Source organism: Panulirus ornatus, chromosome 2 (assembly GCF_036320965.1).
Source record: "Panulirus ornatus isolate Po-2019 chromosome 2, ASM3632096v1, whole genome shotgun sequence".
Lineage (NCBI taxonomy): Eukaryota > Metazoa > Arthropoda > Malacostraca > Decapoda > Palinuridae > Panulirus > Panulirus ornatus.
In genome coordinates this window covers 29,216,636-29,233,962 of record NC_092225.1, presented here as the reverse complement: position 1 = coordinate 29,233,962, position 17,327 = coordinate 29,216,636, and the positions used below count along the sequence as shown (strand labels likewise).

At 45.8% G+C, this 17,327-nt stretch overlaps 1 protein-coding gene across 2 annotated transcripts in view; it reads right to left on the bottom strand.

The window, feature by feature from the left end:
* LOC139755380 (band 7 protein AGAP004871-like) overlaps positions 1-16,198 on the bottom strand; it is a 628,824-nt gene extending 612,626 nt beyond the window's left edge. For both annotated transcript variants that reach the window (XM_071673690.1, XM_071673698.1), the window contains exon 1: positions 15,757-16,198. The gene's annotated coding sequence lies outside the window, so the exon portion shown is untranslated. The remainder of the gene's footprint in view (positions 1-15,756) is intronic.
* Positions 16,199-17,327: the final 1,129 nt, after the last annotated feature.

Genomic DNA, 17,327 nt, shown 5'->3' with positions numbered 1-17,327 from the left:
TCTGTACACCACTGGAGCTACAACCAAGAGCTGACACCAGTGGTCAAGAATGTATGACCCTGGAACGCTCCACGTTTACGACCCCTGACCACGAAGGTGCGACCCTTGAAAACGACAGTCGCGACCTTTGCGCCTCACGTTTACGACCTTTGAGCACGACAGTATAACCCTATACACGACGGTGCGACCCTTGACCATAACGACACGACCCTGGAACACGACGGTGCGACCCTTGAACACGACAGCACGATTCCTGGGCACGACGAAACGACCCCTAGGGATTCATAATGGCCTGGCCTTTGACCTGACCCGTGAATAATGGAACATAGTAAACGCCACAGCAAAATGCGAGGTAGTGCAGTGTCCCCTCTGCCCACAACGTCTGTGTCGCACAAGGTTACTTAAAGACTTCCTCACATTACCGTGGTTTACGTCGTAAACTTCGACAGGTAAACTAAGACCCTCTCCTTCCACTACCACACTTGGTAATTACACATTTAATTCAAGGATGATGTCATAAGGCTAAACATACTTGTACTCAGGAAGCAAAATGTACATTGAGAGTGCGTTTATGACAGACTATTCTATGACTGTTCGCATAATCCCTAGGTGGTTTGCTACACTAATTCAAGAATTGTGCAAAGGAAACTTTAATTTCGGACTCCACACAGAGTGAGTGGGTGACAGACTCTATCGTCGCCATAACATATGGATGATACTCACACCTGCTGACGTCATCCTTCATACTAACCCTTCAGTCCTCGCTCTGACCCACCACCAGTCCTCACTCTGACCCACCACCACTCCTCACTCTGACCCACCACCAGTCCTCGCTCTGACCCACCACCAGTCTTCACTCTGACCCACCACCAGTCTTCACCCTGACCCACCACCAGTCTTCACTCTGACCCACCACCAGTCCTCACTCTGACCCACCACCACTCCTCACTCTGACCAACCACTAGTCCTCACTCTGACCCACCACTATAACACTTCCACTGACGTAAAAGCCCATCTGTTATAATACATTCAATCCACCCCCTGTTCCTCCACTTACAATTTGCGGTCCAAACCAGTACCTTGAACCAGGTCTTCCCCATCGTCAATTACTCTCGGTAATTGAGGACAATGTGTGGACCCATGTTCGTATCTCACCACCCAGCCATACACGAGGAAGGCTTCCCACTCCCGCTTACACTAACAGTGTGCCAGGACGCACAACAATTGGTGTGCATATGTATACGTGTGCGTGTATGTGTGTGAGAGAGAGAGAGAAAGAGAGAGAGAGAGAGAGAGAGAGAGAGAGAGAGAGAGAGAGAGAGAGAGAGAGAGAGAGAGAGAGACAGACAGACAGACAGACAGACAGTTTACTTTGTAAGTTGAGCATTTATTGTGAGTCTCGACACAAGTGTGCAGAAGCAGATCAGAACATGGAACACTTTGTTCCGTGTTTATGTTAATCTTCCTAAAATATCTTTCCGTCTTTAGGGTTAAACCTGACTCACACAGTCGCCTGCCTCTAAATACGACACAGAATTCATTTATCTTTTTTTTTAAAGGAAATCTCCAACGACTTAAAGAGACTGGAATAAGTTCGTGAACTTTATATATATATCCTTGTAGTTCTGTAACGTAATTATCTTTGTAATAATATCACTTTTTTCCTAAGTTCCTTCACAACGTTTATATACGTTTGCTGGCGACAGACTTGAGTCTAAAAGTATCTATCGAAATATACCTACATTCTCTTCCATTCTTTTTTTTCTCTTTCTTTTTTCCCCATAATTCGATATATTTCTCAGAGTAAATTCCCGGGAAGCAGGTCATCACCACCCACCTCCCCTCCTCATGACACACACTATGACCAACAGCAAAAGTTCGACATCAGTCAGGACACAAACATTTAGCATTACCTCTATCGCCTGGTCCTTATCCCGCGCGTCTCTCTCTCTCTCTCTCTCTCTCTCTCTCTCTCTCTCTCTCTCTCTCTCTCTCTCTCTCTCTCTCTCTCTCTCTCTCTCTCTCTCTCTCTCTTCGCGAACAATGAATCAAAACAGGATAATAGATAAAGTATGGACTTCGCCACAGCCAGTCACCCAAACGCATTTCCTCCGCTGTGTGCGTGAGGTACGGCAGACACAGTTCATGGCCTCGGCTTTCTGAGCATTTACCTTCACGAGACTCGCGGAGGCTGGACCCGGGATGACCCTGACCTCTGGCGACCAGCATGTCAATGACCTGGACCATAAACCAACACCTGGGATGCCAAGTCATCAACGTAACACATCACAGTCGATCTGCGTTTTGATAATTTGTGTTCACGAAGTGATCTTTATTCTTTCCTAATGATTCAGACACCAAGTTACAAGAATGTAACTGGAGGTAATTGGTAATTACCTTGACGACCTGCATCAGGTATCATGAGTCATTACCTACATCTGAGATCTAATGGCTTGTCCAGTTACAGTGGAACCCTATTACATAATTGCAGCAGTAATTACATACTCACACACACACACACACACACACACACACACACACACACACACACACACACACACACACATGCTGAATATACAGGACTGCAGTTAAACAACTCGTGAGTCATGAGGGTGTTTTTCATGTATATTACAATCAGGATGGTGTCCTTGGCTTCTACATGGTGGCCCATGGTGCCTTGGTCATCTCATGACTCTCAATCCTCACTCATGACTCAAGCTTACTCATCAACATTCTTCTTCCTCATCTTTATGCCCAACGTATGCTGCACTTTTCTCATTGCGTCCTCTACCTCTCTGCGTAGATGTCGTTAACATTATCCTTCGTCTTGAAGAAGAAGAAGAAGAAGAAGAAGAAGAAGAAGAAGAAGAAGAAGAAGAAGAAGACGAACAAGGACAAGAAGAAGAAAAGAACAGGAAGAGGAAGAACAGGAAGAAGAAGAAGTTTCTTACCAGAATAATCCCTCACATCTTTGCTTGACATGCTCCTCCCACCAACATACTCTCTCCTTTAAATCCTCCATCAACATAATCCATTACCTCCCTCACTAACAACATCGCCCCTTGCCTTCCTCGCAAAAACTTATCCTCACTCTCGTAATCCCTCGCCTCTTTTACCAACGTACTCCCTCAACCTCAATAATATATGCTCCCTCATGAACACACTCCCTCATCCTCACTAATATACTCCCTCATGAACACACTCCCTCATCCTCACTTATATACTCCCTGATGAACACACTCCCTCATCCTCACTAATATACTCCCTCATGAACACACTCCCTCATCCTCACCAATATACTCCCTCATGAACACACTCCCTCACCCGACTTTCAGCCAGCCCATGCCACCCGCACACCACCACACTGCAAGGTACTCCAGTCTCCGTCAATCTCTAACTTCAGTCTTACCAGCTGTGTCGTGGATGTTGCTTCCACCATGCTGTCAACGACACCAGCTCCCTTAATCCTACCCAAATACAGGCGCACACACAGGCACAGACTCGCCTCCTCCACACATCTCCACAACACACAAGCACACACAGGCTCACTTCCCCAGGAATTTGCACAGCACAGAGGCACATACACACACACACACACACACACACACACACACACACACACAGACGACTGAGTTTGTCGAAGCTCTGACCAGAGAGGCAGGACTGGAATCTGGAAGTAGGAGACATTATCGCCCCACCACAGAGGGATGGAATGGGCAGGAGAAAGCATTGAGATGCCTAGGAAAGACATTACCAGAATAATAAAGTGATTTGACCCATACAAGACTCGCGGTCCAGATAAAACCTCGCCATTTTCGCTGAACGTGTGTGTGTGTGTGTGTGTGTGTGTGTGTGTGTGTGTGTGTGTGTGTGTGTGTGTGTGTGTGTGTGTGTGTCCATACATCTGATAAACGAGACGTGCCAAGGGAGTGGAATATGCACACACGTCTCAACCCGGGAATCTGCATGCGAGGGGGACTCTGGTGTTGTCACCGTCCCCAACCCGTCACCAGGGAACCAGGTTAGGAGACCAACTGTCTGCTGGCAATCATCAGCACCGCATACGAGTATACACATAACACGGTAAGGCCAGAACTAGAACATCCTCCTTCCGCTTGGGTCACCGCAATGGAGAAGAACAAAGAACAGAGCAATGAAGGAAATGATCAAGATCAATTTGACTGGGGAAGGTCAAATATGGGTCACGACGTAAAGACACAGCCTCTCATAACACTCGTCGTAGTGCAACGCTCACTCAAACCCGACTTGGTAAAATCCTACACAGCTGAAATTGTAAACAATTATGGTCACTCTGTACACAACTAGCCACCCGAAGAACTCCATAACTGTGGCCCTCAAATCCATCCCCCTCCTGCAACACTCCCATGACACTGGCTAACAATGTTTCCTAGCTAGTACCATACTCACAGAACAATCTATGTCCAGACCATGATGGACAGCCAGGGTAATAACCCACACACACACACACACACACACACACAAACCGTGTCGTCCACTAACACGCTGGGAAGGCAGGGGGCGTCCGGCGCAATGAGAAGATTCCGGTCATCTCTCACACGAGGGAGGGTAGATACTGCACTATTTACAACCCCGGCAATATACTACCGTAGACTTACGACCGCGGCTCTAATATTCCCTCTAAATCACGGGAATTATATGATGCCGCCTGCATCTATCTCCCTCAATACCCAGCCCGACAACACTGCTGGAGATGGTGCCCCTGGCACATAGGAACACCTCGTCGCCACAATGTTAGTCTTGCACATCATGAGCAAACTACACAAGTCATACACGCTTTGTTAAATGCCCAGTTCTTGCTGTATACTTGATATATATATATATATATATATATATATATATATATATATATATATATATATATATATATATATATATATATATATATATATATGTATATGAGCTACTTAATGAGCTGTATGAGCAGTAACTTGACCCGCTGCAAAACGTGTATTTCACAGCTGATTATAGCATTGTCTCACTACGTGATATGTTATTTCCACACGATTAATGTGTGTGTGTGTGTGTGTGTGTGTGTGTGTGTGTGTGTGTGTGTGTGTGTGTGTGTGTGTGTGTGTTTGTGTGTGTGTGTGTGTGTGTGTGTATGTGTGTGCTTTAAAATCTTGTATATTCACGTATGTACCATGTCTTTACCCCCAAGGGAAACACACACACACACACACACACACACACACACATACCCCAGCCTTAGCCAAAATCACGCCAAAGGATTCGAACCATCGTGCTCAAGGATTCGAACCGTCGTTCTTAAGGGATCGAACCCATCATGTGCTGGAGAGGTTAAGAGAGAATATTGACCACCGTACAGCAAACACTCTGTCTCGACCCCTCTCAACCTCACACCATTACAGTATAGTTCATTTTCTATTAAGCCATAATTATCATTTTTCGTTGTTGTTGCTGTTAATTACAATCAACATTAACTTACTCTGCTTCCCGGTTAATTGTAGTTAAATATGAACGCTTAATTGAGTTGATCTGTTCATCAGTGTTGCAGCTAATTCAGTACACCCAATGGGCTAAGTGAATCCTGTCTGGACTAATGTAAAATGTTTTCAGATTTCGGGGGAGCTTTTACGGCAGAGTAAATTCGCCTGATTTACAATACCAACATAGATGTATCCCTGATGAACACGGTCTTCAACACCCCCCGGACCCAGCCAATGCATTACCTACGAGTGTTTGTCCTTCCCTTTCCTCGCGTATTTGCATAAGATGATGTGATTAATTCGCTGGAAATGAAACTCCTGATATCACCTGTTGACCTTTTCTTTCTCCCACTGGGAAGGTTAAAGAAAAAAAAGAAAGAATATTCACTCGATCGTCTTTATGATTCGCTTCGATGCCTTGATTTATTTCACTTCTGTGTTGACACTAGTGGGTCGTCTCCTATGATTCTAAGTTGGATGACGGGTGTGGATATAACAAGTATGCGGGTACGTTCGTTAGATACAGTTTGATGTCTATAATTTCTATATTACAACGTCTCCTTCTGAGCTTATCCAGCTATAGTTCATTCATGTGCCAGTACTGATATACGGTGCTACCGGACTCCACCTGCTTGAGGTAACTTCATCGTCAGTGGACCGAAGGAGTACAGCCTCGTCAAACAACTTCCACCACTCCTCCCTGCTACTGTGTGTAGCGCAGCCCTGGGTTGCAGGAACCCCCTTTGAAAAGGGGCGCCCTGGGGTAACACCAGGACCCTTTCAGGAAGGGGTCCTGGTGGTCAGTGTAAACAAATGAATAATTCTAATATACTCGTGAGAGATTCTGTTTGATGATCAGTTTCAATCTGCAGTCTTGGTCAGACACCCATCAAGTCTTACATCTACGAGTGTTCCTGGAGTACACAGAACTGATTCCCTTGTGTATACCCACACACCCGTGTGTCTCACACCCGCACATCAAAACCACTCTGCTCTGGGGTGGCTTAACACCGCCAGAGAATAAAAATTCCCATCGTGAGCAAATCTACGATGTGACATAAAGAGAAGAAAGCAATATAAGAAAAAAGATCTCCATTAATCTTCAAGTTAATCATCAAGTTAATCATGTCAGACTGCCACCATCATCACAATCCAATCAGTAAATCAACGAGATCCAGGTAAAGCAAACATGTGTGATAATTACCTCTACGTCCATACGCAAAGGATTATCACACAGTCACACGCGGGGGCAATCACATCTGCATATTCACATACAGTGTAACGTGATCCTCTTTATGAAGTGCAATGCTTGATGATCCGCTTTGACCGAATCATCGTAATGGACTGTGTACTTCCCATTTTACATACGGTATGCAAATGTACTCAAAGCTACTCTAGCAGTTGTGGTACTGGACCCGGGTTGTGGAGGGGAGCCACTTCCATCGTTCCTCAATATATACGAAGCAAAGATATCCAAAAAAAAAGATGTCATGTCGAGAGGATAGACCATCTTCATTCTGTCGGTCTTCCGTCTTCCTCTCCATCCACCAGCCACTCTACCTCCTGTGGTTCATTTCCTTCCACCTCCCACCCCGTGAGAGTCATGCATGACTGGTGGGGGACGCGTCACTGCAGGAGTGGAGGGACGACTTGTCGTTCCTCCACTCTCGCCTCCACTACAAGTCGTTCCTCCACTCTCGCCTCCACTACAAGTCGTTCCTCCACTCTGCAGGACTGGTAATGTAGGTCCCCCCTTGTCCCACCTCCACTCCCCAGGACAAATCAATTCCCTCCTCTCGTCCACCGGGCAGACTTCTGTATGTTCCTCCCGCCCCTCATCACTTTCTCCCATCTCATTTCCCCCCCGTTTATTACATATAAATTCCCCTTCCCTGTCTCCTCTCCCCTGGCCTAAATATCACCCAGCCCGCCTGCCCATATATCAGCCTCCCATCACGACATTATTTGTACATCCAAACTCTCATCCAATTACGCACTTATTCTATATATACACACACACACACACACACACACACACATATATATATATATATATATATATATATATATATATATACATATATATGAAGGACATAATGTACTTACTAACACACACAATCTATGGTATTATATTCACCAGCGTGTAAGGATGCCTTCTGTATCTTTAATTGTGTATATGTGTGTGTGTGTGTGTGTGTGTGTGTGTGTGTGTGTGTGTGTGTGTGTGTGTGTGTGTGTGTGTGTGTGTGTGTGTGTGTGTGTGTGTTACGACACCACTATGACTGCTTTCTTGCGAATGATCAAAATAAATAAGATGAAAAAAAGCAGACAATCAACCTTCAAAAATGGACGTCAAAGAATTAAAAACCACAGAAAAGAAAACCGTGATCATTACTACAATGGTCTCTAACTAGAAACCAGGCCATAGAATTCAAGATGATAGAAAACGTGGGGCTCGAACCCAGATACCGTAACAAACGACTTCAAGTGACTGAAACCCGCGAACATATATACAGGAATCATCGAACCCATAAATGCAGACGATTTAAAAACCCAAAACAAAAACAACAATCAAAAAGACAAAGAAGTCAAAACCTGATACAACACAAAGCTAAAATCGACAATAATATCCGAAGAAACATGTGCAAAACCAAGCTGAGAAAAAATTGGAACATCAAAACCAACAATGGCGTCCAGATGTAAACGTGCAAAGAAAAAAAAAATATGAGAAAAACTGACATTTAAATCGCTGGGGGGAACGCAAACCTCCCTCAACACTGGAACTCGGTCAACATCTTCCTCTCCCTCCTGGCACGGGTATGGCTACCTCCCTCCAACTGGCCAGACCCATAGAGAGACAGACAGACAGACAGACTGGTGGAGGCAAAAATCAAAATACGGTCCCGGGGGTGAGAGGGGGGGATATTTTCCTTCACGTTTCAGGGGCAGAAATGATTTCTTTCATTCCTATGAAGGCACTACTGCGTCATGCACCCTTGAATGGAAGGGTTACAGCTCCGGTTGGCCCTGATCCGGCAAGCCCGAGAGAGAGAACATGCGTATTGATTATCCGGGATTTACCTGCGTGTGGCTTCGGGTTAATTAGTGAGTAAATTACCCGCCGGACGCGGCAAATGATGAGAATTATTTCACGTATTAAGACGCCGTTCACTGACTAGCCTCAGGATGAAGATGGCCCTCATGAATAAACCCACGGGGGCTGCCCAGGCGCGACGACGCACCATCATGCAAATTGGGAAATCACTCGTAAAACACCGTCGTAACTTGTGCAGCGCGTCGCATTCAGGGTGATGGCTCCGTCGCAGCTCAAGCTCGTCCATCAGAGACGGGGCGCACGCACGCATGTGGTGCCTCCGTCGCAGGAACCTCCCTCACCTCCCTCTCTCTCTCCCTCTCCCTCACCCTGACAAAGGTGTTCTTCCTCCCACGGTGTCTTGCCTTTATCTCCTATACACTTCTCCCTTATCTCCACAGGTTATCTCGTCTGTTCCCTAGGTGGGCACTGGGCTGTTCTCAGTAACATCCTCTCACGATCCTCACCACTCGGCTCCTCACACCAGTTTTTAACCATCTTTTTCCCCACCTTGCCTTACCTTACTCACTCCAAGAATCAGCCTCCTTCATCATCTTCCTCATTCTTCCATTACTTCCTTCCTTGCTTCCTTCCTTCCTTCACTAGTCCTTTCATCCCTTCCCCGTTACTTCCTTCGTAGTACCGCCTGCCTCCACAACACACGACCACGGATTAATTCGAGCTTTTCCCAACTTCTGACTGAAGAGGCAAGATTGAAATTTGAAGAAACCTGAAGTTTGTGTCGAAGGCGCAAGGCTCCACTCCTGATAGCTGAGGCAAGTCTTCCATTTTCCATCTTTTTTTTTCTTTTTTTCCCCTTCAGCTTGGAATGCTTGCATTCTGATACACACTAATGATGGCAAGCGAGGCTAGGAAAGCAGACTAGTTGCTCCCACTGTGTAACATAATTTCACAAAGACGAATAATAAATAACACCAGAGTGTCTGTGGATGAGTGTAATTTGTCCACGTTACTTACGACATTAAAGCCTTTCCATTAATATCTCCCTCTGGTCCCGCGCACCAACAAAAGTCCTTTTGGAAATAGAAGAATTTCCCATGTTAAAAAGCTGCTATTTCAGGAGCGTGACGAGACACTCGGCAGTTTTCAGCATCCAGGGCCACCTCCGTCCTACACCAGCGCGAAAATGTCGGCCAAAATAAAAATACAACACACCAAATCCAGCTTAGCTTCTGAGTTTAAAAAGAACGTATGATTATAATCATGGCGCGAACGGTGGAAAATGTGCATGGCTTAATGCTCAAGCATATACTGTGTGGGACCCACACACATACACACACACACATACCTAAATATAGCAAAAAAAAATAGATGTCTCCATTATTTAAAAAGCATTTACTGTGTGGCATTTAATTCTCACGCGAACCCGACAGTACAAGAGAAAAAAATAATTTCTGATGAAGTTCCGATACGTAAATGTGATTAACGAGGACGACAACGGTATGAAGCAACGGGGAACAACAGGAGGACTTAACACGCTAGCGGTCAACAGACAACGTTATTATACTCCCCCTCCCAACACACAGCTGGTGGCGTCAACAGACGTCGGCTGGTATAAGCAGACACAGACAGTCTGGGTGACACAGAGGTCTGCTGCTGTGTGTGTGTGTGTGTGTGTGTGTGTGTGTGTGTGTGTGTGTGAGGGACCGACTCTGCATCACGCGTGTCTCTCCAATCCAGTGTGAAATTAATTGCATTATTCAAATTACATTGGAACAAGTTAGCCAGCATTTCCACGTGAAATAAAAGCCGCAAGCTACATACATCCACCTAATATATATATATATATATATATATATATATATATATATATATATATATATATATATATATATATATATATATATATAGAAACATACGAAAATTAGAAAGATGATGTTCCCAGCGATGAACACACCTCGAGCGCATGTAACCTGTGTCATAAAGACTAATTTTCGACAAGAATTTGATCCAGTCATGTGTGTGTGTGTGTGTGTGTGTGTGTGTGTGTGTGTGTGTGTGTGATGACCAACACCTTGGCCATAAGACCACACCCAGGGAATGGAAACGGCGTCAGCATAGCTAGAAAATGAAAAAAAAAAAAAAAGGACACCACGATATACGGGGGCACCTCGCCTCGCGGTGTGTGTGTGTGTGTGTGTGTGTGTGTGTGTGTGTGTGTGTGTGTGTGTAAACTCCAGTAGTTTACATACGAAATTGTGCAACAACATCTCTCTCTCTGAGCGCGTCGAGAGCGGCACGTCTCACCCAGTGTATTGAGAGGGTGGTGGTGCTGTGGCCACACACACAGTGGGGAGGCTATCTGTCACCACACACACTGCCGGCGCAGTCTACGGCTAGGCTTATAGTGTATGTACATACCGTCGTCACACTTACATAATAAGACTTACAAACATCACCCACGGGCCAACACACTTACATTATTAACTATGTAAGTAACGTTCTTATAAAGACCACTTACGTACCATCACACTTAAAGTTAAATATAAGTAATAACTTACAAAGATGACTAACAACACTTACGGACATAATGATATATATATATATATATATATATATATATATATATATATATATATATATATATATATATATATATATATATATATATATATATACTGCAATAAATCACATTATATTTCGCGCATTGTCAAGTATCATGACTGTGTGTGTGTGTGTGTGTGTGTGTGTGTGTGTGTGTGTGTGTGTGTGTGTGTGTTGCTTTAGCCATCACAAAGAACGCAGACAACACTCACATAACTTCCCTGGCAAATGGCAGCTCACACTGCCGTTATTAAAACTGCCATCATTGTGGCAGTCAGTTTTGTTCCAGTGTACAAGCATTTTATAGCCAGTTCTATGCTGGCCGTTGTGGTACAAATATATAACATAACCCAACAATGATTCCTCATCACACACCAATATTGGACAGGGTTAAAATCTACTTCGACAAATGTGTTGGTTGCGACTACACATATGTTCTTTTTTACTGGTAAACATTTTTGATATTCTTTCGTATATATATTTTTTACTGTAAACAGATGTATATAAAATGTTCCTAATGATATATTTCAAAGCCACAGAAGACTGGTTCTGCCTTCCTGGTGAAGGCAATCTGTCTTTATTAAGTAATGTTACACATGTGTATTTGCCTCCAGTTATGAATCTATTTATATGTGATATTCAATTAATTCATAATCATTCAATTCATACGATATTTCATGCCGATCTTTGCTAATGAATAATTTGATGTGTCGTTTATTATTAATTGTATCAAAATCAATTTTCATTATCCGCACGTAACTCTTTAAAACTGCTGCATGTATGATTAAATGTCTGATTAACTGTATACTTACTCGTCTGCCTATTGATATAATTCCTATCGTTACCCGTGTCTCGTGCACTAGTCGTTACCTACTTGTATTAGCACAGAGTTACGAACTGTACGTGAATGAGGTGTGCCGCATCCCAGATACGTCGGGTGGCGAGGTGAACGTAACTTGGACCCCTTCAGTATAACCACGCTATGATAACCTGGACCTCTGATGTCGCTCTGAAGGGCCAGGTCGTACTGGTCGTACCGTCGTGCTCAAGGGTCGTACCGTCGTGCTGCAAGGGTCGTACCGTCGTGTTCAAGGGTCGTACCGTCGTGCTCAAGGGTCGTACCGTCGTGTTCAAGGGTCGTACCGTCGTGCTCAAGGGTCGTACCGTCGTGCTGCAAGGGTCGTACCGTCGTGCTCAAGGGCAGTCCCGTCGTGCTCAGTTTCCGTTTCGTCGTGCTCAAGGATCGTACCGTCGTGCTCAAGGGTCGTACCTTCGTGCTCGAGGATCATACCTTTGTGCTCAAGGGTCGTACCGTCATATTCAAGGAGCTAAGTAATCGTGCAAGTATGCTGAATATACTTGCTGCCTATCTTGGGTGTCAATAAACACCCAGTCATATAAACGAGCGTAAATTAATCATAAACCTTCGTAATGACTGTCTTGTGAAACATTTTAGAGACGGGTAAATGAATGCGTTTCCAAAAGACAAATTCATGAACTGTGTTTACAGGGCAATAATTTCCTGGACAGACAGAAAAAAAACTATTCCTCTTGGCTTGAGCGGTCATCAATACCTGCCTTTAATAAGACCAAGAGACGAGTCCTTTATGGACGTTATGGATCACACACTTCACAAAATATACTCCCATATCAACGTCAGGGAAGATATGTTATTTTTGTTACGCTTCTCCTCCTCCTTCTTCTTCTTCTTCTTCTTCTTCTTCTTCTTCTTCATTCTTCTTCTTCTTCTTCATTCTTATTCTTCTTCTTCATTCTTCTTCTTCTTCTCAATTCTTCTTCTTCTTCTTCTTCTTCTTCTTCTTCTTCTTCTTCTTCTTCTTCTTCATTCTTCTTCTTCTTCTCAATTCTTCTTCTTCTTCTTCTTCTTCTTCTTCATTCTTCTTCTTCTTCTTCTTCTTCTTCTTCTTCATTCTTCTTTTTCTTCCCAAGAATCAACGTTTTGCCTCATGCCTTCAGCCTACGGGACAACTGGCATGGTGCTTGGCCGGCATATGCAACCCTTCCCTCAGTACACCAAGAAACCTATTGAGAATCCTTTCGGTCTACCTATGTTAAAGGACTCCACAAGGTCGAAGGTCACACAACGCAAGAACGTATACGCTGTGCTGCTGTTCCATATACCTAAGGTTAGCACAGCCTCATGGTATCTTCCCATGAGCGTCATTCATAGGATAAATACATGATCTGGACCATAACTGCTATGGTATAAGGGTCAGAAGTCACTAAGAAACATCTTTTCTTTGGCCTTTGTTGTGCCATGATTCAGCCAGTGTTCACGAAGCTAGGTATGAATATGTCTTGTTACATACCCTAAACTACCTATATACCAAACTTTATGATCTGACCATGTTTGGAAGGAAGGAGGTAAGGGAGGTCTCAAAGGTCGCCTGAAAATCACTTGTTTCTCTGAAGGGGAAACCATTATATGGTCTGATTCTACCCAATGTTTAGAGACTCGAGCAACACAGAAATCTGTCTATATACCCAACACACAGCATCGACGATACATCTGTGACTTGTTACCATCCCTAACCTCCGTCAGAGGTCGGAGGTTACCAAACATAACTATTCGGCCACTAACTCACTTCAAACTAATGTCTGCAACTCAGTAACTATTACACGTCTTAACTGCTCGTGATGAATCCTGGCAAAAGGCCATTTTGAGGTGTATATGAAGACAGAGAGACGTGTAGCATTCGCTCTTGAATTTTGGTTCTCCTGTCATATTAGTTCTTGAAAAAAAAGAAGAAAAAAAAGTGAATCGTAAATCAGATTCTTATTGTAGGATGCATCCTATACGGGTTAGCGAGTCGCCCTCTCTAACCACAATACTCAATCGTCCAATGATCAATACGGCGTTGCGGGCTATGGGGAAGCTTAAGGGGAGGAGCATTTTCTAGCCGAGTAAGTCTCTATATAGGGACCTGGGAGTCTAAAGCTCCTTATAGAGTATTCCAATACCCTTTGTGTGATCCCTGTTATGAAGCAATAACCAAACACTTGTCCTATATCGCTATCTGATCCTCTTTTTAAAGTATTCCGAGGCTTACTGATGTGATCCTGCTTATAAGGTAATTCTACGGCATTTATCAGTATATGAGGATTCGTTATAAAGTACACACAACATTTACGAAACTCTGGCTCTCGTTGGATAGGACCCACAAACGCCGTATCGAAATCTAATCCTTCATCTTGTTACAGAATTCACATCTGCTCTCGGATCCTCTTTACAGACTATCTACGACCGCTTTGTGTTGATCTGAACCTTTATGTATATATATCATTCACATCTCCTGCCTCTGATCCTCCTACTTATAAGGTGTTCAGAGGAATGTTATCATTGATGTGGGAGTGTGGCGCGCCTCATCGTCCTCTTACAAGGCACTTCAGGTCGCTCTGTGTCAGGAATTGTATGGTGAAGACGTCTCAATGTGGCCTCCACTACAGCACATTCCTTGCCTCCCTCTCCCCTCCACTACAGTACCTTTCCTCCCTCCCTCTGCCCTCCACCATAGTCCCTTCCCTCCCTTTGCCCTCCACTACAGTACCTTCCCTCCCTCCCTCTGGCCTCTACTACAGTACCTTCCCTCCCTCCCTCTGCCCTCCACTACAGTACCTTCCCTCACTCTGTCCTCCACTACAGTACCTTCCCTCCCTCTGGCCTCCACTACAGTACCTTCCCTCCCTCTGTCCTCCACTACAGTACCTCCCCTCCCTCTGGCCTCCACTATACCTCTTCAGACCGACCTCCAGTACAGGTATGCCTCTCCTGGCCTCCAACTACGTTTTGTCTCCAGTATGGCACCTCCACCGACCTCCAGTATTGTATCTCCGACGGCCTCCACTGCAGCGCCTCCGCCAGTACCTACTACCTGCCTGGCCTGCCATAATGTATCTCCCTGACCCTCCAGTGCAGTATCCTCCCCCAGGCCAGCTCCCCCACTACAACACTTCCAGTACCATACCTCGCTAGCCCTCAGTACCGTACCAAGCCCCAGGTACATCACCTCCAGTACCCCCCTCCCGCAGAAATCCAGTACCATAAGCCCCACATCCCCTCGGTACATCACGTCCGGCCCCCCCGGTACATCACGTCAAGCACCACACCTCCTCCCCAGTCCCCAGTGAAGGCCCTATACCTCTGCCACGGCGCCCCACATCAGTGTCAGCCATTCCTTCGGCTGACGAGCCCTTAAGGGCGTAGGGCAGGTTTAGCATATAGATTAAACTCGGCGTCTACTGTGTAAACGCTCCACGTAAATTACCTGTGTGCCACAGATTACGGGCACCTGCCTGCCTGCTTGCCGCGACATCATGTATCTCTGCTGTGGCAGGTCACCACTAACACAGCAGGAGTCAAACCCTGACTCTAACAAAAAAAGAAATGTATGTACGTGAGTGACTATTTCTCTCGTATTGCCTAAATCTCTAGGTCACGAGTCACGAAGATAAGTCTTGACTGCGATCTGTTCCCAGTTATATATCACAGAGGAAAATTGTACATCTCAGTCTTGCCTTGAGATCAGGTCAGGTCATCTAACTTATCAATCAAGCAAGCAAGCGAGTAACTTTCTAAGCAACACCTACCTTTTCCGTGTTAATTCCTCTCGTCTAACAGTTCCTCCTTACAGATATCTAACCTTAAAATATCTTTCTAATCTTTCACTTTTATCTGGTTCAGCAGACACACTTAAGGTGTCCCAGAAACTTCCCACCACAGTCGTGTAAACTAACCACCGCTCACTATACCCGCGCACCACAACGTTTACCTTGCGCCACGACAATTTTCCGAGCCAATAGTTCACTTGACAATACACTTCGGGGTCAGCGTATTTCCCGCAGCCGTCGGTTCGAGTCCCGGCTTCGGCTGTGTGTGTCAGACGGGTGTCTAGGTATGGAAGTGTGTGGCAAGCCCTTGCCTAAGCGTGTACATGACTGGGTCGTCACTGAGGTAGACGACCCGTGTGAGAGAAGCCACGTCCCCCGTTCAGCGCCTGCCGGCCCACCGCCTCGCTCACGCCACCACAACTGAGGCAGGAGACCAGCCACCAGCCCCCTCCTCCTCCTCCACCACCACCACCACCAGCTCCCTCCCTACCTCCCGCGTCCGAGCGCATCACCACCACCACCACCACCTCCATCACTCCAGTGGATGGCGGACACTCCCACAAACCCCTACTTCTACTCCAACACTCCCTATTTTTGCTAACTGTGACCCTATACCCGTCCAGGTCGCCTCCTCCTCCTCCTCTTCCTCCTCCTCCTCTTCCTTACGTTGCTGCAGCTGCTGCACTGTTGCTCTTCCTGCCACAGCATTCTGCACAGTCTACGATGGTGGCGTGTGTATGCTAATGCTGTCCGAGCTGAAACTCCTCTGTTCCGCTGTCCCTACAGCATTCTTATTCCTCCCGCTGCCGACCCCACCAGCGGCACCCCTGCCGGCCAACTCCCTCACGTAATAAAGCCGACTCCTACACGTGTTCGCTCCTAATAACCTCTCACCTTGGTAACCGCAGCTCGGGACGCACCTGGCCAAAAGAAGACGCTGGGATGCAACATGGCCAGGAGCGGGCACGTGCGAGGGGCAGACACAAAGGGTGAGAAGCGAACACAACGGGAGAGGGTTGGACACGACGAGTGAGAACCGGACACAACGCGTGAGGGGCGGACACAATGCGTGTGGGCTGGACACAACGTGTGAGGGGCGGACACAATGCTTGAGGGCTGGACACAACGTGTGAGGGGCGGACACAGTGCGTGAAGGGACAGACACAACGGGTGAGGGGCGGACACAACGTGTGAGGGGCGAGGAATACATGGTATTCCGTCCATCACAGACGATGGTCGGCATAAAACACACGCCAGCTGGCAGACGACGCATGCACTCAATACGACCCTCCCTCAGTTCTACCACATCTGCCACTCAGCGGGATAACCAGATGGTACTGCCCTGTACAGAAGCCGAACTGACATGTACTTGGTTATCATACACTTGGTTATTGCACCAAACTAAGGCAGATAATTCAAAGAAAAATCAAGAGGCTTAAAAGACAGAAATGTAGAAAGGCCTAAGTCTACATACCATCTACCAAGTCTCTATCTACAGACCATCTACCAAGAGGACGGCACTACTGTTCAGAATTTATTCGTCTTACTTC